General features: G+C 40.6%; 1 pseudogene; it reads left to right on the top strand.

Annotated features, from left to right (window-relative positions):
- The first annotated feature begins 553 nt into the window (after positions 1-553).
- LOC108790306 lies at positions 554-5823 on the top strand (annotated as a pseudogene).
- The last annotated feature ends 20062 nt before the right edge of the window (positions 5824-25885 follow it).

Below are 25885 nucleotides of genomic sequence, written 5' to 3'. Positions count from 1 at the left end.
ACATCTGACTGCTCAGAAACATAAATGGAAACTCTCATATGCAGAACAAAACATCTTGATCAGCAGATCAGGCACATAACTAAAAGACAATAAAGTTAATCTTTGGTGGTTAAGGCACACCTGTGCTTCTTAAAAGCCTCTCTTAAAAGGGGTGAGGGGTGAGGGGTTCCTGGTTCCACACTCCACTCCAGAAACTCATATGGCTGGCCTTGTTTTAGCTCTCTCTATACCAAAGGAGATCCTTCCACCTCAGTTGCTACTAAATGACCTCCTTAGCTCAGAAACCGGCATTATTTGTCTTGATTAAGGAAAACTTTCCACCAATCAGAGAACTTATAAAAACACAGGACCTCTGTTACCATATAATAGTGGGAAGGTAAGGTCAAACTCTTAAGGATACCTCCCTACTCTCAGACGTAAGAGATATTAAAATTAATTATGCATTAAAATGCTAAATGTATTTTCAAATATCACCTCAGTCTGTCTTTGTACATCTGTTATCCTCTGCAAAACTCTCATATGCAGAAACTGCAGCAGTTAGCCTGGGAGAGGAATGAGGCAGTACTATAAGCCAGTCAAGCTTTACCGCATTGCACAGCACAGTGAATCTAACAAATGGAGTTTCCTGATTGAAGGAGGGAGCACAGAAGAGGTCTCATCAGTGAGCAGCTGCTCATTTAATATCCAATTTTAGCCTCACCTGAGCTGTATTGAGTTTGTTTTTCTGAACAAAGGGTAATTTACAAGAAACCTTTTATGTTTTATAACCTTTGTTCTGCAGATAAGCACTTTAAAAATATATTTTAGTAATATTACTACAATGTATTGATGAATGAAGTGTACAACCATTGTTTGCAGGCTTTATTCACACACAAGCTATTGCCAATGCTGCTTAAAAACAGCCGGGCTAGCTCTGCATCACAATTCATATGCTCACTTTTGTACAACATTTTTTTTCCTTTTGGCAGATTTTAAGTTTTGCGTGATCCTATCACTTCTGCAAAAGAGAGAACATAATACTGAACCAAGTTAGCTTTCTGCTTTTCAGTATCCAGGGTCTTCATATCCTCTGGAAACTCTTTGGGCTTCCTATATAGAGATTGCATTTTTCTCCAGTACAGTTTTTGACTGTTACTTAGTTAGTCAGGTTGAAAAAAGACACATGTCCATCGAGTTCAACCGACCGTCTCTCTGTTGTTCTGAAAAACCTGTCTTCTTGAAATGCAAGTCCTCGGCCAGTACTGGTCTTTACCCATAGACAAAATAAAAGAGTAAGCATAGAGCATGAGTGACTGACACAATCTGCTATTTGCAGTTGCTCTGCAGCTGAAGCAGTGTCATAATTCACCTATTTGGAATGAGAGGGGAAGTGTTATGGCGCCCATACACCTATCGATTTTCGTTTCGGAAATCGTCCACGAGTGGTCTTTCGATCGATAATCGATCAGTTGATGGGACACCAAAGATTTTAATTACTGTACTTCTGACCGGATTTCCTCGATTGGTCAGGCTGGAAAACTTTTTTCGAATCGTGTGAAAACGATGGATTAGTGGCGTTTTCGTATGAAAAAAATCGCAGCAAGAACACTGCATATGCGCAAATGAAAATCTGTTCTGTCCATCGACGAAATACAGTGAGTTGGTATTGCTAATGAACGATTATCGAAATCGACATTGGTCTGTGCATGATGGGCTTTTTCAGCTAGAGTCAAAAGAGGGTTCTTGGCAGCAACGAAAATTTCCGATCGAAAATATATAGATGTATGGCCAGCTTTAGGCAGCCTCAGAGTCCTATTCTTCAAGGTAAAGCAGCCATGGGTTACACTGACAGGACCAAGGACCAGCTGCACAGAGAAAGAAAAAATACAAGGAGCAGCTGCACAGAGAAAGAAAAAATTCTACAGGTAAGCAGACGCCATTATAAATGCGTGAACAAATGTTTTTTCTGCTTGAGTTCTTCCCTAATGTAATTATATTTGTCCACGCAGAGTTATTCTTACCCTTGGGTTGACTGAGTTTTTTTTTAGCTGTGCAAACAATCTAGACCTATAAATAGACTTTCATTTCTCTTTAGCATGTGAACTACAAAGAACTGCAAGCGCCATTTGTTTATTTTTTTGTTTTGTAGGATTAAAGGCAATGTAACGTCACGCCCGACTTTTATTATAGCTAAGGAATTCTAATTATAGAATGTTTCATTTTCTGCTACTCCTTATTATTTACTTTCTGTCTGATGCAGCAACTGTAAATAGAGCAATTTATGGCTTATGTGCGCCAGTGACCATATACAACGTATATACAAGATACATTACAGGTACGTTACAGGTAGAGTCAAATTACAGGATGGATTAGGAAAGTACAAGACCCAGGTGGATAGTTTTCTTCATATTGAAAGGTGCAAACTATGCAAGGTGCAAACTATGTAAATACCGAGATATTTTCTTTAATTATACCTATTGTCTGGATTAAAATGGAATCCGGTCAACAGTTTATAAAGCTGTGGGAAAATTACCTTTTAGATCATTCGCATTTTAAAAGCATTCAATACTTACTACACATGGGGTTTGCTCGTTAGGTTTTTTTGAGGGGTTAGAGCACCCAAAATGAATACTTCAGTTTTTCATAGATGTTAGAGAGCTAAACTACCAGACAGCTTCTTTTATCTTTAGGGGACTCTATTGGTGAGATCTCTTGAGTCCCTCGGTCCTCACATATGCTTTGGTCAATATGAGGCCTACCCACTCCACCTGCTGAATTTTTTATTTATATAATGAAGAATACAAGGAGGAGCTGGAATACACAAATGTGGGCATCAACACTGAACCATCCCAGGTGGTCGGGAACAGAATTGCCAATTATGGCACGGAGATTTTGTTGGTAGAAAATTCAAGAAATTGGGGAATCCAGGGCATGAGTCCACCTATAGTTAAAATATCACTTATTCATAAATTGACTTTAAAAAGCAATCCCACGCAACAAATGGAATCACTCAATAAAATTCTAATGCCCTCAATGAAACACTGTGCCTGTGCTGTAGTCACAAAGTTCACTAAATGTATCTTAAAATATAACTAAACCCTGGGCAAAAGCTTCTTGCCTAGGTTTTAATACTGAAGAAATGGAACTTATTATATTTACTTTTTGTTCCTTGATGACCATGCGACTCACTAATCAAATTCAAGGTTCCAAGGGGGTTGAGGGAAACTTCTCTACTACTAACTCTGTGATACATTACGCTTTCAGTGAAAGATGGCAAGAAGGCATTAGTGTTAGGGATGCACCGATACCACTTTTTTAATACCGAGTACGAGTAAAGATACTTTTGATCAAGTACTCGCAGATACCAATTACCGATACTTTTTCTTAAAGGGACAGGTCACATTTATTCTAAACATGGATAATAGGCCTAACTGGTCTGATCCTAACTCTTTGATTTTATCTATGGGCATAGGGGTTTGTGGTAAATGTGAATGATATAATGTGAGGTGGTTTAGGTGTACTCAGTTTTTGCACTTCCTTTTTTTTCTTTCAAACAATGCGGTGGTGTGCCGCAGACAAAAGACAGCCAAGAACAAATGGTCAGTAACAAGTGAATGCTCAGTTTTTAAGCATCCCAAGTAAAATAAATACAAAACCCAAAATATCACCACTGAAACAAAAACTTATTTTTTAAAGGGAAGCCTTGCAAAGAAAAAATTCCCAAGGATGGGACAGCAGCTAAAAGTGAACCATGACCTCAACTTAACCACAACAACAAATTAAAAAGACAAAAAGCCCCCAATAATAAAACGAAAAAAGGTTAACCCCCAAAGAGCTAGTAATTGGAATTAGAGTACAGTTGCCTAACTAAACCCAATCTCTCCTTATGCATTTTGTCAGCTTTCCCTAGGTTTTTCCTGCAACAGCTTCCAATTCACTGAGACTGCTGTTCTACGCCCCCATTTTTATATAATGAGGAGGCTGGTTAAACTGCACATAATTTAGCAAATCTCAAACCCATTTGGTAGCAGCAAACCCAATTCTTATCCCTAATAATCAGTAACAAGTGAATTATGTGCTTTGTGCTCCAAAACACCCTATCAACATAAAATAAAAAGCCAGCAAATAAATGAAAACCCCAAAATATCATCCCATGAAAACAAAAGCTCACTTTTTTTAAAGGGAAGATTTGCAGCAAGAAATGCAGTTTAACCTATCTACATGAAATAAAAACAAATATACCCCCGAAATAAATGAACACCCCACATTCCAACCTCTGGAAAAAGCCTACCTATCCCAACCTAACCACTGAACCATCATGTTCTCAAACAATTCATCACCACACAACTACCTCCTCATGTATCACTTTCCCCTCCCTTTTAGGTTGTAAGCCCTCACAGGCAGGGCCCTCCTTACCATCTTGTCTTGAATTGTATTGTGATTGTAATGTCTTCCTTATATTGTAAAGCGCTGCGCAAACTGTTGGCACTATATAAATCCTATATAATAATTAGGGCTGGTACTGATTAAAATTTTCGTGTTCAAAATTTTTAAAATCGATTAATTTCGATTAATTATAACGCACGTAGAGATCCAACTACATTGGCCTATACACATACAGCACAGCAATTAAGTAATAAAATGAACTAGGATCACACTAATCCAGCAAGTTATTCATTTCACGTGCCCCACTCTATATGGCCGCCGCTTGAGTGGGGCAACTCAGAATAATAACATGCTGAATTAGTGTGATCCTAGTTCATTTTATTACTTCAATGCTGTGCTGTATGTGTATAGGCCAATGCTGAACCAGGATTTCCCCTCCTGGTCTAGTGAGGCATTGGTGATGTAGCCAGGGTCTTACCGGTTCCCGCTGGGAAAGCTACATCACCAGTGCCTTCCAGGGAGATCTAGTTTCTAAACTGCAAGAACCTGTGAGATTATGGGGAAAACAAATATGACTTTAATGTTGTGTGGTGCATGTGTGAGATCAGGCATATGATGTTTGTCTCTTATCTCTTGCATTCCCTAATCCCCCCCATGATGGGATGAGATCTCACAATAAGTATTGCTAACCTTATTGCTTTTAAATAATAGTTTGCAATAACGTAGTCAGGTCTATTGAAGGGACGTGTGTGTGTGTGTGTGTGTGTGTGTGTGTGTACCAGGACCTTACTGTGACTAATAAAATTGATATTGCAACCCCTGAGGTTGAAAACCTCAGAAATGGTCCATCTTTTATGTCTACAGAATATAAAAATAGATTCTATGTACAGTCACCCCATCAGACAGGCTCCTCTCAAAATGCTGTTATTGGAGCTATGGAAAATTCAGGATTTACCGAGGGGTCAAACAAGGAACCCATTACCCATGATCCACACTCACAGTACTGTGAGCCGATTGGGGTATCACCGACTGATGGAACTCAGTATCACCAAGACCGATTTTCTGCCAAGCTCCATTTTACAGGGACGAGAGCCACTTCCAGCATTAGCCAGGAACTCTGAAAGAGACAGCGGTTTCTCCCGGGAAAAAGATAAAGTACTCTTCACCAGTTCTATGCCTGAAGACTCTAGACCTGGCAACTCCATGAAGCAGAAGTATGATCTTATAGGAAGACGTTATGTTGGAAAGAAGGAATCATCTGGATTCAATAACAATAATCTGAAATATGTGCAACCTGAGGTGAAGCTTCCACAACATTACCTGACCCACTATAACCAAAGGTTTAGAGATCTAGCACCGCACGGGAGAGATCGTGAAGGTTGGACTCGTTTTGGAATACAGAATCAACTCCACAGCGGCTTCTCCATAAATAGTGAAATACACATAACTAATATTTAAGCAAAAGTTAGGAAGTGAGACTCAGAGACTGAAATAAAAAAACAAAATGTTCCAAAAAATTGATATTGCAAGAAAACAATATAGAAATCAATAGCTCCGTCGGCTAACGAAGGGAAGGGGGGAGGAGTCAGGTGACGCCACGGACATCGACGTCACTGGACTCCTCCCCCTTCCCTTTGTTAGCCGACGGAGCCACTTGGGGAAGGGGGGAGGAGTCCGGTGACGTCGATGTCCGTGACGTCACCGGATCTCCGACGGAACTCCCGGAAGACCCGGAAGCCGGCAGAGAGGTGAGTACCGATCAAAAGAATTTTAATCGATCCAAAAAATTAACGATTAATCGAGGAATTAATCGTTAATTTCCGCAGCCCTAATAATAATAATAATACTTTTTTTTTTGTACACGGAATCTTTGCAGCAAAAAACGTTTGCTATGGATTGGATCAAATTAAACACAAAAAAAGCCCCCCAAATTAAGAACAAATAAGGCAGCAAAAAGGTTGACTGGCCAAAGAGCTAGCAGTCAGAGTTTTCCAATCTCCAATCTCCCACTAAGCAGTTTGTCAGTTTCCCTAACCTGGAGCTCAGCTTTAAATACAGTGCATGTCAATAATCCACAACCACCAATTATATGCCAGCATTCAGCTGCTAGAAAAACAAATAAAATAAAAGCTGATTTCTTTTTTTTTTCCAAAACATTTTTATTGGTTTTCTTTCATAAAGCATAATACAGAGCGTTTTGACAAAGAAGTGCACAGGGTCTCTTACTACAGTAAATAGCATATTCGAAAGACACTGAAATTATACAAAGGTTCCATTAGAGGTCTGTAGTGAAAACTAAAACATAAACAATAACAAAAACATATTCCTTACATGGGATGGTAAGTTGCAAACAGAATATGTAGACATGGTGCAACAGTTTCTCTTAATGTGTTTATGGGTATAGTCAGTGAAAAGCTGATTTCTGATTGGTTGCTGTGGGTTTCTGCACATTACACTCTGTACTGTTACTAAATAAGAACACTCATTGTTTAATGCGTCCAAAAAGCGGATGTATTGAGGCTTGCCATGCATTTCATTTGCCCATGCCATTCTCTTGGTTTGTGTGGTTCACTATTGTTGCTCTAGTCCAGTCTAGACAGCTTCATGGAGGATTAGGAAGTCAATAGTGATGCTTGCTGATCCAGCAGGGCATGAGCTGAGCGTGGAGTTGGCATTAATCACTAGATTCCTGCAGAATAAATGTGTCTTTATTTGGTAACGCTTGTAATTAATCCTGCTCTCAGCAAACGCACAGACTGAAAAATCAATGCATTAACGAATGATCACATGTAGACGTGGTGAGACGTGTGTCCAAAAAGACATTTATTTCTGAGATTTACAGTGTGTGATAACCAATGAACAAAATAGTACAGTTACGTAACGAACCATATTAATGAAAGTGTCTTAAAGTAGGACTGCCTGTGTTGCCCACTGTGAATCGCCTTTACCTTTAAAGAAAAGGACATACATTGCAGAGAACTTCAGTGCAAAGATACACGGCAAGATGCTGTGTGCCCCCAGGTACTGTATGTGCACAGTACTATCTACATAGTACCATGTGCCCACAGGTATGTGCATAGTGACCTCTCTTCCCATTTTGCTATTCAGCCCCAGGTATTTGGCCTAATACTGTTTTTCCATGGTGCTGTGGGTCCCCAGGCATGTGCTAATATCCTTCGTCACGGTGCTGTGTGTCAACAGGTATGTGCATAGTACCCTTTGCCTCGTGCCCTGGTACTGCCCCAGGGACGTGAATGTCCTCTTTTCATGGTGCTTTCTGCCACCAGGTATGTATATGCCCTCTTGTAATGGTGCTTTGTGCCACCAGGTATGCGTATGCCCTCTTGTCATGGCACTGTGTGCTCTCAGGTATATGAATGTTATCTTGTCAAAGTACTATATGCCCCAAGGTATGTGACTGTCCTTTTGCCTTGGTGCTTTGTGCTCCTAGGTATGTGCATAGTATGTTTCCAGGTGTTTGTCTAGGTGTTTGTATGTCCTCTTGCAATGGTATGTTGTGTGCCCCTAGATATGTGAATTTCCTCTTGCCATGGTGATTTGTGCCCCCAGATATATCCATATCCTTTTGCCATGGTGCTGTGTGCAACCAAGTGCATCCATGCCCTCTTGTCAAGGTACAGTGTGCACACAGGTATGTGTATGTCCTTTATATTATGGTGCTGAGTGCCATCAGGAACATGCGTGCCCTTTTGCAATGATGCTGTGTGCACACAGGTCCTCTCTAGATGAAGTTGTGTGCCCCCAAGAACATACATTCCTTCTTGCAATGGAGCTTTGTGCCCCAGGTATGTTTATGCCTTGTTGATGTGTTGATGCGTGTCCAGTCTCTGTTAGATGCTCACAGGGCACTTATGGAATGTTGCAGCTATTGTCATTTTGTCTGCCATGTCTGTTCACTTCATACCACTTTCTGTCCAGCAGCATCCTCACTGACATCTACAGCACTATTAGCATGGCATTGCCTCTGACATGATCACCTGAAGAAGGACCCTCACACTATGCAGCAAGAAAGAGAAGACTCGAAACTCATCATTCCACATGACTGTGGCTTTAGGTAAGTAAAAGTGGCTTTTAAAATTGGATTTTTATTACTGGCTGCAGCAATTAGTAAGAGGGGGTGATGGGTGGTGTTTGTGTGTGAGGAGGTCACAGCTCCCAGATATCAGGGAATCTGGGGAAAGCTGAGGGACCTGATTGCACATTACAGCCAAATTCAGATGGTTCTGAACAATATGGAGAAATTGTCCCTTTGGCATGCACCTAACCTGAAAAAGATATCCAATGCTAACTCTTCTTAAAAGGGCCAGTCCACTCGAACGTGACTGTAGATAGATGAGTTAGGAAACATGCAGATCTCTAAACCAGACCTCAAGAGAGAAACCCATTAACATATTTGCTTCATAATACAACGGTATGTCTCACTCCCTTCTGTTCACAGTAGTTGCCAATGGACCTGGGGTTTTGGATACAGTCCTGCAATGTCTGTGTCCCTTGGGTTGTTTTACAGAATCCAGGGGCTTGGCATTTAGAAGATTGGCAGAAGGGTGCCTAAAATAAAGCTGGTACTGTCAGGTAGAATGATCTCTGCCCTATAGCACAAGTGCAGTCCTGGTCTGACTTCATCCTGGAGAGGGAAAGCTGCACAGGGGGCTTTACTATTACAGCCACTGACCAGCAATGAAAAGGAGGGGTTATTGTAAATGTAAAGCCTTGCCACTGACCACCACTGCAAGGGAGTCATAATAAAGCACTACCACTGACTACCAATGCAGGTACAAGTTATTTTAAAGCCCTTAAGGTGCCCATACACCTGCCGATTATCGTACGATAATCGCGGGAAATCCCGCGATCGTACGATAATCGGCAGATGTATGGCAGGCGTGAGACCAAATGCCGCACGGGCCAGTTCAGCGATGATCACAAGTACGATCTGCCTGTCCAAGATGGGCAGATCGTACGTTTTTTTAAATTACCTTACAACCATCGCAAGACAAAAGTCTTGCGATGGTTGTAAAGTATATGGCCAGCTTTACACAAACCAACCAATTAGGGGGGGGATTATTATATAACACTGCCACTGACCACCAGCAATGGGGTAGTGTTTAATAGCATTACCACTGACCTCCAATAAAGGGGGGTTTAATAGTACTGCTACTGACACCAATGGTGGGGCTTATTATTGCAGCTACTGCCACCAATGCTATGGGTTAATTTTGTGGCTGCAGTAATAGGCCATGTCTTTGATGTCAGTGGGCACAATAATAACCCCTAGCATCGATCCTATCAGTGTGTCTCTCCTAAATATTTTCCCATATTGACAATTATAGGTTTAGGGTTTAGTTCCAATATTTGTATTCTCCTCGCTCCTGGATTACAGCCCTTATAGTAAAAGTGAGCTCTAGGCAGCCTAATGAACGCTGACCTGTGATTGGTTGCTATGGCTTACCATAAAACATCATTACCCTTTGTGTCACGTTCTTCTGCAAAGCTTGTAGCCGTGCAGAGTTCAGGGCACAATTGCCATTATGGATCAACTTGATAGCAATCAAAAGTACTTGAGTGAGCGTGCAGATTGCAATTAGTAATGCAGAAAGAATGTGAGCACTGATTAGATTGTAAAGTCAGTTATTTGTTAATTCATGTGAATGCAAAACAACACCCAGGCAGATAGAATGCTCGTTAAGCTATACATGTTTCTATTTGATGAAGGAAAATAAGAGATAGAGACTAAAAGGAAGCCATTAAAGTTTTTTTTTTTTTTAAATTACATTGGTAATAAAATTGCTGTGATAGGGAAGTCACAAATAACACTTTCCTCTCTCAGCTGATGACTTTCCTGATGTGTAATGCAGACGGTTCTTAGTGGTAATTTCACACATAAAAACCACCATAGAATGCCCATCTACCAAATACTGATAATAGCAGAAATCTGCATAAATAATATAACAGAATGATTCCAGTATTATATCAGATGAACTGTGATGACAAGACTTACAATTGTATACATTAGTTCCAAGCAGCTTAGCAAACATTCGTGGCATTTATGGGGCATTTACATTTACACTGCTCGTTAAAAAAAAAAAGTCACACCCTCTAATAATTCATTGGACCACCTTTAGCTTTAATTACAGCACACATTATCTGTGACATTGTTTTGATAAGCTTGTCCAATGTCACTGCATTCATTTTTCAACAAGATCTTGTACTGATGATGGGGAGAGTCGGACCACGGCGTAAAGTCTTCTCCAGCACATCCAAAGATTCTCAATGGGGTTAAGGTCTGGACTCTGCGGTGGCCAATCCATGTGTGAAAATGATGTCTCATGCTCTTTCACAATTTGAGCCCGATGAATCCTAGCATTGTCATTTTTGAATATGATCGTGCCATCTGTGAAGAAAAATCCATTGATGGAAAAACCTGTTCATTCAGTATATTCAGGTAGACAGGTGGCCTCATTTTTTGGGGACATAATGTTGCTGAACCTAGATCTGACCAACTGAAACAACCACAGATCATAATTTTACCTATTTGCTTAGCTAAATCCAGCTGCTGTCATTTTTTGACTGGGCTGTGTATTTAACATCTTTATTTTGTTATGGATAGAATATGGTTGGTCACACACCTTAAGACTTTTCCTCTTCTGCCCTGTGGGCTGAATGAGAGAAGTTACTGGATTCCCGCATCCACACTAAACAGCATGGATGGAGGATTCTCCCCCCTGGTTATTGGATTCTGACAGTCTGTTAAACAAATGCAAAAATAAATCATTTAATTTGTGCTGAGAAAAGATAAGGTGATCAGAGCAATATACCAAAAAATTGTTCACATGTATTAAACATTTAATTGTAATGAAAGCCATGTGTGGCCCAGATTTCCAAGCAACACAATTATACATAACAATGAAAAGTCTCATGAGAGTTTGCATTTACATACAGAACAGAATGAAAGCTCATGCAGATGGCAGATGTTTCAAGAAAATGACTCTTCATAATGAGCAAAACATGAGTATAAAACATTCTGGCTTTACAATGTACAAAATGGGATTTCTACTGAATAGAGACTGTGGTTCATTTTATCTGACAACTCACCATTCGATAGTGTATACATGGTTAGTACGGTAGACACCTTTAGAAATGTTTAGTAATGGCAATCTACAAACAAATATTGCTAGATTATTGCTGGCTTTGTATTCTTTGCACACCTTATTTTTCTTTTTCTCCCCATTCTTCTCGCAGGGGCCATTTTTACTAAGGGCAGATTAATACATCTCTCTTTACTTCCTGGAACTCTGTGACCTGTGACTAGGACATGTGAGGATGCACATCATCACAGAGAAGGAAAATTCCTTTTCCTGAGATCTCTTAAGATTACATACAGTATAAGATTTCCAAGCAATGCACTGTGATGTAACCTTCTCAGGATGCAACGCTTGGGCACATTACATTACTAATGCCCAAGAGGACCAAGAAGTAGAAAAACAATAACTGTAAATGTCCACTTTAAGAATTACAAATCTTTACTGAACATGCTTTCATCCTGAATTTATCTTTGTCAGAGTCCAGCAATGATGCTGCACACAGTCCATGACATATACACAAGGCGAAGAATCTGCTTGGGAAATAAAGTTGCTGCTAATAAAAACATAGAACATCAAGCATAAAATGATTGCAAATGATTTTAAATTTAATATATAAAAATAATAATAATGGTATAAATAATTCAAACCATTCCTTTACTACCATGTGCACAATTCTAGACCTTAAACCAATGCAGAATGTTTTGAAAAAGCCTAAAACAAGCCTATCATGTCTATAAGAAGGAGATGTGTGGATTTGCTGGCACAGCTGTGACTGGTGTATTGTTGGAACATGTTGCAAAGTGCATTGGCTTCCTCTGGGTTAGAAGGGTGTGATGACTGACTGTTATTTCAATCACACTTATCTCTCCTGTCCCCCTCTCTGTGTCTTTCTGCTGATCATTCAGTAAGCACTCAGGGCCTGTGTGAAAGGAAGGCAGGCAGGAACTCCTTGCGGAAAGGCGACAAATCACACTTATCCCGCATTAAGCAAGCTTTAGGCAGATGTTCTGGCAGTGCCCAGTTAAAGAACAATTTCAACCATGAACAGCTGCCAAAGACACAATGTAAATGATTTTTTGGCTTGGACTTCTCATGCTGATGTTTTTGTTAAAAAAAAAAAAAAGCATTGTGTAATTTTAACGCCTTGCAGGGTGCCAATGATTAATGCAAGTCGTTAAGAGGCTATGAAGCTGTGCTTCAAATGTTCAGGTTTCCTCACTGTGGAGTCCCTCCCTTCTTGTGCAATTAATCATAGCAGAAGAGCCATTCTATTTTTTAATGACACAGCACATTATTAGGGGTGTAGTAGCAGAATTATATCACATAGCCAAATTCTCTAAATCCTCGTGAGTAACATATACAAAACTTCAGACATAGCACAGAGGGTGTGCCATGTAATTAATGGCATTTTTGACTTTGAAAAACTAAGAGCCCTAAAGGGAAAAAGTTGCTAAAAACAAAGGAGATGTTATTTAATTATCAGACTGTATACAGAGGAAATTTGGAATTTCCTTTAGCCAAAGGTGTTTGTCAAATACCAATGCAGGTCTCAGCTAAAAAGTATTGCAAAGTGCAAAAGCATTGTAACCAATCACATTTCACTTTACAGTAGTCACTTGAAGATAGAAGAGGAAAGCTTATTGGTCCTCTTGGGTTACTGTACTTTGCAAATTGCTTACATACAGTATATACTCTTAAAATGCTAAATTATACCTAAATTAATATTCTAGTAATCACATTAAAAACTTGTAGATAATATTTTTGCATGTTTATGACCCCATGCAAATGTTTCAGAAGCTGTTCTCTTGCTGTTTTTTAACTGCTTAATAATTGCATAAAAAGGGACAGGTGCTCTTTGCCCACAGTAGGACTGATAAAGTTTCCTTTAACAAAGGAATCCATTCCACGCAGGGATTTGCAGAAGGAGGCTCACAAACGTGGATCCTGGAAATGTGGTTGTGTGGAAGAGCAAGGGAGAAGAGGAGGTGGTGCAGAAGAGAACTTGAGGTAGATATACACAGGCTGGAGTGCTGGCTCTGTGAGGAAAGATTGCTGGTTCCTAGAGCTTGAACAATGTATAGACAATCAAGAAGAGCTACTGTTTGCCCCCGGGAGGCTTGGTGAGCCCTTCCATCATGACTTCGGCATTCCCCTGGTTACCCAGTCAGTAGTAGTGAAACGGACTAAAAGAAACAAGTGAGTTTCCCCTAGCAGTGGGCAAATATGATTAAAGGAACATCTCAGAGTTTTTAACGAGGCTGACTGAAAGCCTTGTAGTAATGTGGCGAGCTAGCAGTCATGGTTCCTTGCTACATCCCTAAACCAAAAGACAAACTGCCGCAGAAGTGCTGGTGGGATAACCAGCTACCAAGCTCAACACGTAGATGCCTGCTATAGAATTTTTATGCCACCAATATTAGCCAAAGAGGCATGTGGGGATTTTTTTGGAGCTTGTGAGAGAAGTCCCCAGTACTACAAGAAAGTGTTTTTATTAAACCATGGCTGTGCCTATAGGCTGGGGAGAATAAGATATATGCATCTTTTTCCATTATAGTTATTGGCCACACATTTTTCCCTATTATTAGTATACATTTATGTCATGCACGTTTATGCACATGTTGTCACAATATCCTAAGCCAGTTTGGCAAACCAATTAAATAATACACTGCCCGGCCAGAAAATAGGTTGCCATCTTGATTTAGCTAAGCAAATAGGTAGGAGCTATAGGGTTTGCTTCAGTTGCTCAGGTCTAGGTTTAGCAAAGTTATGTCCCCAGGAAATGAGGTCAGGTGCCCACCTAAATATACTGAATGACCAGGTTTTTCCATCAATTGATTTTTTTCTTCCTTGATAGCACAGACATATTCCAAGATGACAATGCCAGGATTCATCGGGCTCAAATTGTGAAAAAGTGGTTCAGGGACCATGATACTTAATTTTTACACATGGATTGGCCACCACAGAGTCCTGGACTTAAGCCTATTGAGCATCTTTGGGATGTGCTGGAGAAGACTTTTAATTACATATTTTGCTCACCGGTGCCCCCCGCAGGAGAAGACTTTACGCAGAGGTCTGACTCTCCCATCATCGCTACAAAATCTTGTTGAAAAATGAATGCAACTCTGAATGGAAATAAATCTTTAATTGCATAAGCTTATCGAAACTATGCCACAGCGAATGTGTGACATTATCAAAGCTAAAGGTGACGAAATATTAGACTGGCCAGACATTGTAAACTAATGTTTATTCAAGAGGTGGCCCTAGCTAAGTAATGTTGTTTTTTTTTTTTCTTCAAATAATGAGTCCATATACAGAATGTAGGTATGCAGAAATAACCATTCACTTTATACTGTATATTTGCATATCAATGTTGTGTTTTATTTCTTCTTTTTACAGGTGATAAGAATTGGATTTAACATGCAGGAAAATACTGTAGTTAATGTACTATAAGGTTACCAGATTTTTAAAATACAATTACATACATCAATGCTTCATGGTTCCCAAGCTGTGTAGCTATGATAAATTGTTTCAAGTTAGGATAATTTATCCTGTTCTATTTCCCCATCTCCCAGCAGATTCAGCATATGACAAGCTGAGAGGCAGGCTTCCCATTGAAGTGAATGGAGGTTGCAGTGTGTGTGGGCCTGTACAGCTTGGGAGAATAATGGAGATGTGCGATTCCAGGGCAATAATATGGTAAAGGTAGCCATATATGACTCACATTGTGGACGATTCCTGCTGTCAGCTGCTGGCAGCTTATCAGATGCAGTCACTGTTCAGGTATTCTGGCAGCCGTGGGTGCTAGCTATCTGAATACAACACCTGACAGCAGAGATTCCTCCATCCGCACTGTTTAGGGTTGACGGGGAAATCCACTGATTTTTCTCGATCAGCTTGGGAGACTGAACGAGATAAATGTTATGTAAGCATGTATGGCTAGCATTAGTATATTATATGCTGAAAGAGCTGGGAGACGGTAGAAAAATATAAGCAAACTAAAACCACATGAATCCTTTTTAAAGAAGAACTCCAGTCATGTTTTTAAGTAACCCTTGCAGTGGAGCTACCCCAGCACTGCAAGGGTTAAGTGCTCACTTGTGTCTAGGAAAAAGTTGTACTCACCCAAAGCTCCGAGTCGGCTTCTTCTTAGACCAGTCCTTCCAAACTCTCTCCCCCTCCTCTGCAGCGGTCTAAGGTCCTATAAATCATCATGTCTATACACAGCGTATAGACGTGAGGATGCTGAGGACCATTCCAATGCTGTAGAGGTGAAGGAGACTGGCTGGAGGGAGAGCTATGACAGAAGGCCAGCTTCGAGCTTCAGGTGAGTATAACTTTGCTATTTTAGCACCTAGACAGAAACGAGCACTCAACCTTTGCAGTGCAGGGGTAGCCCCACTGCAAGGGTTAATTAAACTTTTCCTGGAGTTCTGCTTTAAGGGAAACCTTAACCGATAAGGCACAATTTGATTTAATTATTTTTAATAAGTTTATATGTTCAAACTGTTTTTCATTTATTACACAATCTTAGTTATCGAAAGGGACAAAGCAGCTGCTGCTTGCTTTGAGGCAGTTTGTCTGGTTGAAACTTTAGACTGAACCATTTAATAGGGAATGAGTTCTTGTAATGAATCACTCATTTGTGCATGTAAATTTCCGCCTTAGATTTTTACTTTTGGGGATCTAATTTCCTTTTTTAGTGGGATCCAATGTATATGTACATTTCTCCAACTAGTCTGCTATGAATAAAGGGTATGCACAAGGAATGGCCAGGAGGGCAAGCAACATTTCTCCAACTATTCTGCTATGAATAAACGGTATGCACAAGGGATGGCCAGGAGGGTAAGCAACATTTCTCCAACTATTCTGCTATGAATAAACGGTATGCACAAGGGATGGCCAGGAGGGTAAGCAACATTTCTCCAACTATTCTGCTATGAATAAACGGTATGCACAAGGGATGGCCAGGAGGGTAAGCAACATTTCTCCAACTGGTATGTTATAAATAAAAGGATGCACAAGGAATGGTCAGGAAGGCAAGCAACATCTCCCCCAACTTGTCTGTTATGATTAAAGGGGATGCACATTGAATGGCCAGGAGGGCAAGCAACATCTCTCTAACTAATCTGGTATGAGTAAAGAAGATGCACAAGGATTGACCAGGAGGGCAAGCAACATCTCCTCAACTGATCTGTTATGAGTAAAAGGGATGCACAAGGAATGGCCAGGAGGGCAAGCTACATCTTCCTAACTGCTCTATTATGAGTAAAGGGAATGCAAAAGGAATGGCCAGGAGGGCAAGCAACATCTCCCCAACTAGTCTTTTATGAATATGGGGATGCACAAGGAATGGCCAGGAGGGCAAGCAACATCCCCCCGACTGGTCTGTTATGGATAAAGCGGATGTGCAAGGAATGGCCAGGAGGGCAAGCAACATCCCCCCGACTGGTCTGTTATGGATAAAGCGGATGTGCAAGGAATGGCCAGGAGGGCAAGCAACATCCCCCCGACTGGTCTGTTATGGATAAAGCGGATGTGCAGGGAACGGCCAGGAGGGCAAGCAACATCCGCCCGACTATTCTGTTAAGTGTAAAGGGGATGCACAAGGAATGGCCATCAGGACATTTGCCAACTGGTCTGTTAAGGAAAAAAAGTGGTGTGCAAGGAATGGCCAGAAAGAAAAAGAGTAGCCATGGCACATCTTAGCAGGTGGAGTGAAGGTGTAGGGAAGGAAAGAGTGGAAGTAGAATAAAGAAAAGAATGTAATAATATGAGAGAAGTTAGGAAGAGTAAGAGAGAATGGAGCAGATGGAGTGTGACAGAGAGAGAGCGTGAAAAGCAAAAGTTCTCAGAGAGAACTGAGACAGGAAACTGAAAGGGAACAGAGCCAGAGAGGTGCTAATCAGAGGAGTAGGAGGCGTGCGCTATTCTGGGTGACATTGCTGCCTTGACACATGAACACTGGCTGACAATATACAGCTATACACCGTCACTTTCCCTCTACTAATACTGTTCACTCAGCCAGGAATGATTTATATGTGTAAATGTAAAAGAAATTCTTTCGTTACAGGGTTGTGAGCTCATAGTATATAATAGCTTAAAGTAAACCTGTGCTCTATCTTAATGTTTTGAAGTAAAGGTTCTATGCAACAGCAGACACCCCAAGACTCTGGCTGCACCTGCATTGCCCTAAAAAGCTTCTTCTGTGCCCCCTCTGATTTAGTGTCACTTTGTTACTGGATTCAAATCTCCTCTTAGGTAAAATGAACTTTGGACCTTGGTGACAAGGTTGGCTTATTAAAGGTGCTCCCTACAATGCTGGAAAAAAAAGTGTGTGTTGGGGGGTAGATAGTATACTTACCTTTCCTCCGGCATTCTCTAGGGGTGCCTAGGTGAGGGTGAGGTTATCCTCCTTCTGGCCAGTTCTGCGACAATGTTAATTATCCCCAATCTTGCGAGAAGATGATCCTGCACAATCCTGTAGTGTCTTCTCGTGATAGTTGGGCTACTCAGCATTCTCAGGGATTTGTTCGGCAGGAGGATAATGTCAAAGTTGAGCAAAGGTGAGTCTATTATTTAGCTACCCCTCACTCCAGCTACAGATTCTTATTTGCACTTTTGTGCAGTATCTAAGGAGGGGGCACACTGGATAAGCAGACCTTCCCTTAAGTGCCAATCCAGTTTCCAATATTACTGTCTTAGTGGCCACTAATGGCACCCTCCCTGTGCACCTGATGGCGCATAGTCATAGTTTAGGAAAAGTCAGGCTCCTGACACTAATTAAGAGGGTGGCACAGAGGAGAATTTTTCGACTGTTAAAGGTAATAGCAGGCATTTTGTGACCTCTGCTCCTAAACAGGATGTTAAGTTTTAAAGAAAAACTGGGCCTTTGTTTTGAAAATTAATATTGTAATGAGCCTAGAACACTTTTTAAATCAGCAAGATATACTGTATGCTATTCCTTTTTTTTTCCACATAAACTACGATTTTGCCAAGGTTTTCCTAACTTTACTATGTTTACTGCTCATGTGCAATAAATATAAAATATAAATATTGATTGATTATGGTGATTGGGGGCCATAAGTGGGCGGCTTGTGTATAATAAGAAGCAGGGTTCGGGTGTACCACTATGGTAACTGAGTGGAGTCTGGGCAGGGCTGTCTGGTCACTGGCAACCTGAGGAGGACTGGGGGCATGGTTGCCTGTGTCCTAGGGACCAGGACTGAGATGTTAGAAGATATATAAATAGACATAAATAAACAAACTTCAAAAAAAAAACAGCTTTAGATTTAAGCTGCAGCATCTATTGTACAACTTTTTTTAGGAGTTGAGTTACAAACTAATACCACCTTTATGACCATTTTCCATGGCACACTCATATTTAGAGTGTAACATGAAACAAGGTGCCATTCCGCAGCCCACCACCTGTAATCCACAAACTGACCCCAATCGCAGGCTTCTGTGGGTTTTTAAACTCAGCGGAGCCATGAACAATCACTTCATTCATTCCCAGTTACATGCACAGGATCTGTGAAAGAAAACACTGCAAGTCCTATCTGCCACTGTGGAAAAGGGACTTGAAGTTCTCAATGGAGTACTCTTGCAATGACATGACCACACTTGTAGTCCCATTGATAACTTCCTCCTGCTCTATAACCAAAGGTCCATACCTTGGGGATGGAGAACAGTCTGCAGGAGCCTATGCAATGCAACCGTTATCCACTGATCATGGTTGCAATGCTTTGCAGTAGAGATGAGCTCTGGTTTGGACAGAACCCAGGGTGAATCTGAGCACATTCAAACAAGGAAGTGCTATGATCACTTCCACCCTTCCACCCAGTGCCTACCACTCCCCAAAACTGCATGCAACAAAAGGGGTGGGATGCTTGTGTTGACATAATTTACCTTATACAGCCACCTAGCCATATTAGGTAAATGTAATTTACCAAACATAGGCATGTAGCCATAGAAGCTCAATGACATCACTTTGCTTAAGTCAAGCAGCAGGCAGGGAATTCCCCACTTGCAGCTAATTGGGTGCATTTATTCGTTTTTTTGCAAAACATGGAGTATTCCTTTAATTCAGGATTTATTGTTGAAGCAGAATACCAAATTGCCCTGCTGGAATCCAAAAAAACATGCCTTGTTAGAGAACAAAAAACAAGAATAGGCATATTCTCTTCATGTCCTTGTTCTGATTTGGTGGCTGGTAATACCATATGCTGTATGCGCTGTAATAGTGGAGTACTGCTCTGGGTCTAACCCACTTCAGCTTGCTTGTTAGCTGTTTCAGTGTCCTCATTCTTTCTAATTTCATAATGGTGCAACAGCCAACAAACAGATGCAATAAGCCACATCTGCTCCCACAATTCCCTATTCTGTCTTCTGGCACCCCAGCCTGTCTGTTCTCTCTGCATATATTTCTGCGGCTGGCCAGTTTTCAGATCATACAAGGTTCATACTACAGCCAGACCAAGAAATCCAGAATCTGCCAGAGATAATTATCTAGAGTGATGGAGATAATTATCTGTCCCGCTCTGTTAGCAGTGAAGTGACTGAGATGTTCAACCAATCTGGGATGTTTTCATTTCTAGGGACACAATCAGGGGAAATTTCCAGCTGATGATGCAAGGGCTGTCCTGGAAATCAGGCTTCTCTGGTCACCCTGCTGTATATGGATCAGTACTGATCCAGGGAGATTGCCAGGAACAAGTCCTCAAAGCCATATAGTGTGTCTGGAAATCTGGGACATTCTGCAGCTAAGCCATCATATATTGGTATACGCGTTGGATTTATTATATTTACAGGCTTCAGGATAAGATAGAATGTCTGCACAGCTAATTACTTTGTAGGCATGTAGAGGTCATTATTGCTGTTTTCTTTGTTTGAAGTGCTGATGCTGATAAAATTACTTTGTAGCAAACCCCATTAAAGTTTTTTTTTTATGGGGCTAATAAATAAGCTATTGTCAAATGGCAGGGAAAGCTGGGAACAGCCATAGGGGGCTTCCTGGGAATTCTCATGGTAGCAGTGAACCCAAACTTCATCCCTTGAAGAGTATTCCTAAACTCCACTGAGCATTCCTTAGCTAGAGAACATTACAACCAATCACTGATCGCTCGTTGGCCCAACCAGTATGTTCTTCACCGGATTATTTTACCTATTTGGACACGTTTTTTGATTTTTTGATGTTTATTAGCACTTATTAACTATATAATCTATTGGACTTGACTTTTTGATTTTAATTGTATAACTTATACGGTTGGAGCCTCTCTATTTATTTATAGTGTTCTAGTTTGGTTTTTACACAGCTATACACCTAACAGGTTTACAAATCGGTTTTTGCCCGAACACTTACCCTTCGCTCCTTTGCACATTTTTTCCCCTAGCGCTTTGCTTTTTTCGATCAGTATGTTCCAATGCTGTGAACACTGGTAGGCCTTGGCATAGGATGGTTTCAGTGGCAATAATTCCAGTGCCCACTTAGGTAATTGCACTCTTTAAGGGGCTAATTTAGTGTTAGGGATTAGGTTAAAGCCCAACACAAACCAAAACAAGCCAAATATGTAGCACTTTTTTCCCAGGTGTCATCTTTATGTATAGAATGGGGCTCACCTTATTCTTTGGACCAATGTAAACTACCATTAGCATAACCATATGTAATTTTCCCAACAGGAGGGCAAGTGAAATCTTCCAATATGTATAAGGTCCCAGGTCAGTGAATGCCTCAGCAATGCTGTATGTAGATGCACTTCGTAAAGTTCCGGCCTCTGACTCATCGGCTTGTGTGTGTAAATAAGTATGTATGTCAGCTTGAGCTACTGTTCTCTATAAAGTGACTTTTTACAATCAGTGGTATAAGGAGACATGAAAGGAGCCCATGTTATTCGTATGCAGTATTTCATATTTACTTAACTAAGAGAAAAATACAAAAATATTCAAATTTTTAATACTAATCTTAATAAATTAATGAAAATATAAAAAGTAGTAGATCACTAAAAATGTTCTTAAAAGCTTTAATGGAAGGAACAATGCTAATGGCTCCATGTATTCTGTATTGTACTGCATAACAGTCTACAGCTATATAAATATAGAAGTAAATGAAGAATAATAATAAAGCAGAGGGACATCGTCTACATAGCTCACATTTTTTAGTTTGTAAATATCAGGGATCCTCTCCAGGCCATACTTTTAAAACAGGATAAAACAATTTAACAATGTAAAACAATATTTTGAAATGATAGTAAGTTTGTAAGGCTGGGCTGTGTTTACATAAAGGGATGGGAAAGGAAGCCATTACAGGACATATGGATGTAATGAAGAAGGTTTTCTGCCAAACACAGTTCTAGAGTTCACCAAAGGGCACGGTGATCAGGAAGCAGGTACCGCTTCTGACGTCAAGGAAACTTGGCGGAGTTGTGTTAAGTTATAGTACAAGACCACTCAGCAAAATAGAACTTATATCTTGGCAAGTTCACCAAGCTAATAACTTTCCATAAGATTTCCCTTAAATACTTAAGAAATAACACTTATACACTTGTGAAGGATTTTTGTCAGGTCCACCGTCAAATAGAGGTATGGAAATTCAACAAACAAAAAGGATGATAAAGGCTTGGAAATACAAAAATCATTTTTTACTTAATTGATTTGAAAAAAAAGAGCAATATAGTCACTAAAGAAAACCTAATTGTCACCTGTCCTGAAATGGTTTTTGCTCAGCGACACTCAACCAGCTTTTAGTTATTCTTTAGCGTTAGAGATGCCCATTGATGTATGTTGTGTAGAGTAACTGAGCAGAATCTGTATGTAATTTATATAGTAAGCAGAGTGCGCATATAAAGTAGGCTAATATGGCACATATGTGAACAGACCCTCCAGCTTTTAAAACTGAACCCAAGGCAAATATAAGTCTCCGTTCACAGATAGGCGTTCCGTGAACAGAAGTGGGAGAGTGGGAAGCAGCATTCTTAAAATGGTATTTTATGACATTTGTAAGCAAAATTCATCACAAATTATGACAGTGGGGTACAGGACTACAAGGGATACAGAGTGGCACTTCTGGGCTTTTATTGTGTTTTACAGTTTTGTATGTTGTGGCAATTCTAGGTTATGGCATGTGCCCTGAGTACCACTGGAAGGGGGCACCGTAGCTCTGCCACTCAGCAGTAGGGATAGACTTGGCTGTACAGCACCCTAACACTCAGTGGCCATTCATGATTCAAATAAATTACACATTACACACCAGCCTGTGTGGACCGCACATGACTTGCAACGTGCCTGTGTCAGCTGTCCGTGATTAGGCTGAGCTTCGGCCAACCCTCACACAGGCACACTGCATGCTCTCCACAGAGTCCAGCAGCAGTGTGTGCTGACATTAGTGCAAAGGGCTATTTATGAATGTAAGGGCTATATAAAATGGTGTAGAGGTAATGGAGGGACCACTTTGCACCATTGAAAGCAGAAGGTGTGGTTATAATTTTCATCTTGTGCCATCATTAGAAGATTTGACTTGCATTTCTGAGTTGATATTAAGGTAAAGTTATTTAAAATACGGGTGTCAGACATTTGGAAAGGAGCTCAATTTCAGTGCTTGCCGTAGGCGCTATTTTACAGTAATTACGCCTTTGGCTGTGTCTATTGTCAGTTTTGGTATTTTCAGTGATGACAAAATATATATTCTGATGTTTATTTACATGTGGCTGATGTTCTCTGAATACATTTTAGTCCTTTTCTTATGTACAAGAGTTTATAGTCCCACCCAGACGCAGTGTGAGAATGAATCTGATGGTATGGGAATTTTTATAGTAAATGGATACACAGCCGTGCTTCCTTGATAGCAGACACAGTTCATTAATTTTCTTATTACTTGTTGGAGTTTCTTTTATATAAAAATATAGACATTGTACATAAACAAATGTTGACAATATTATTTTATTTATTGTTTATTATTACAGGTATTTATCACATCCACACACTCTACATCTAAAGAACTATAAAAAGACGGGAGAATCCCTCTAAGATGCCACTACATGTTTTGATAGCACTGAAAATGTAGCCCGAGAAATTCAGAAATCCCTAGAACAATGTATTTGTTTCCATGGCAACACATAAGTGAGACCCCAAGAGACAGACCAAGCAGTATTTATTTTCATTTCTCCAGTGTTCAATGAAGCAAGAAATTATTGGCCTGACATATTACATGTGAGTGCCCTATTGAATGAATACAAAATACTTAAGTGTACTGTAGAAACGATCCCAGAAATCCAATCCCTGCTTCTCGAGCATCCTGCCCTGTTTTTACCGACATGGCTCGGTCTTATCATGTCAGGAGGAGAGCTCCAGACGGAATGGTCCTGAATGACAAGCTGAATCTCCTGTTGCTATGATACGGGATAAAGTCATTAAATATTCTGCATCAAAAACAGTCATGTTTCCATATTTAAAATAATGCATTCAGTCTGCTGGTCATAGATCTGCTCTGTATCCCCCTAGGAAGATAAGTATTTTGCAAGAAACAATTGATAAAGAACATTGGAAGGCTGTAGTGATAGTATAATCTTTCATATTTCAGGGAGTTATGAATAGATTGTTAACACAATGTAATTAGACAATATCATAACAGAACACGTCCAGATCAGACATGTTTGATTAGTCTCTCACTATTTATGTACAATAGATTTCATTAGTGTCAGCGTTAAGCCCAGACACAATTTAATGAAAAGCAGATGTGCATCCATGAATTAGTTGGTTTCACACTCACATCTCAGCGCAGCTTGTTTTTGGAGCAGGGCCATTAGCTTTTGGTGTCGATCTCGGCCCAATACTTTGAGTTACGGCAACATAAGTATGAATTTGAAGGTATTAAGTTAGTGTTAGGGGTTTCAGCCGAACTCCAGGTATACCTTATTAGGCATACTTACATTGGTCCAGCTTGGCGCAATGTACATATGCATATATCATATTTGAGTAGCCCGCAGAGATCCTGTAAACGCTGTAGTAGCCCGACCATATTACTGCGATCTTCTGAATCCTGTACTGAGATGTGCTGAGCATCTATCCCTCGCCTCTGAAAACAAAGGGGGTCACTCGCTCGGCACAGCGGCCATTCAGGGAACGCCTAGTATTTTTATCAATAAAAAGAAGGCATTTTCTGTTTGGACAAGGGGCACTAACATCATGATTCTCCTCTCTTCCCAACAGACAACACCCTGTATTCATTGATAAAAATACTGGGTGTTCCCTGAATGGCAAATGTGGTGAGCAAGAGACCCCCTGTGTTTTCAGAACAGAGTGGAAGTCACTCAGCACGGCACAGTACCTGGACCTGGAAAATCACTGTAAAGCACTGTAGTAGCTTTGCCTACTACAGTGCTTTACAGCATCTCTGTGGACCGCTCGGGTATGACATACATACATTGGGTCAAGATGATATACATAATACTTTTATACCTGGAGTTCAGCTTTAAGTTAGGGTCAGGATTTAGAAGTTAGGTTTAGGGGTTAAATGGCAATTGTTTTCAAGTTGCCCTTCACAGCTCCCCCTCTTCCTACTTTGTAATCTACAAAAGAAAATGCCTTCCTTTAACCCCGCTCTTTTTATTAGCGCCAACAGTTTGTGCAGCGCTTTACAACATAAGGAAGACATTACAATCACAATACAATTCAAGACAAGATGGTAAGGAGGGCCCTGCTCCTGAGAGCTTACAATCTAAAAGGGAGGGGCAAGTGATACATGAGGAGGTAGCTGTGTGGGGATGAATTGTTTGAGAAAGTGATAGTTCAGTGGTTAGGTTGAGGTGGGATAGGCTTTTCTGAAAAGATGAGTCTTAAGGGATTGCCTAAAGGCAGTCAGAGTGGGAGATCTCGATTTGTGTGCCTGCATGGCCTTTGCATGAAAAAAAAGTCCCACCTGGACTCTTCAACTACTGTGCGTGCATGTATTTAATAAAGGAAAAATCCGGCTGCACTCCATTCGACACTGAATCAGTTTATTGAAAGTTCATCAGTGACATATTTCACCCAATCCTGGGCTTAGTCATAGAGATCTCTATGATTGGGTGAAAGGATTTGGTGAAACATGTCAGAGGGGGTGGACCTTGGTTAGGACTCAGTGTCACTGATGAACTTTCAATAAACTGATTCAGCGTGGAACAGAGTGTGTACAGATTTTTCCTTTATTATATACCTTTTTGGTTGGAGCGAGGACCCAATCCTGCCGGCGAGCACCTGGCTGTCTTTCCCCTACTAAAGCCGTAGAGGAGCAGTGCTTTATTTCTATGTTAGTGTGCATGCATGCCACTGCCTCATTTATTCCTATGGCTAGTCTGTACTCATGGAGGACTCCTCCATGCAGAATGGTATGGCCCAAGCTGAAGGAATGAATGAGGATGCAGTACAAATGCACAGTAGTTGCAAGACCC

Source organism: Nanorana parkeri, unplaced genomic scaffold (genome assembly GCF_000935625.1).
Source record: "Nanorana parkeri isolate BGI_ZX_2015 unplaced genomic scaffold, ASM93562v1 scaffold463, whole genome shotgun sequence".
In the NCBI taxonomy this organism is placed as follows: Eukaryota; Metazoa; Chordata; class Amphibia; order Anura; family Dicroglossidae; genus Nanorana; species Nanorana parkeri.
Note: the sequence above shows the minus strand (reverse complement) of the source record. Positions and strands in the feature narration are given on the sequence as shown.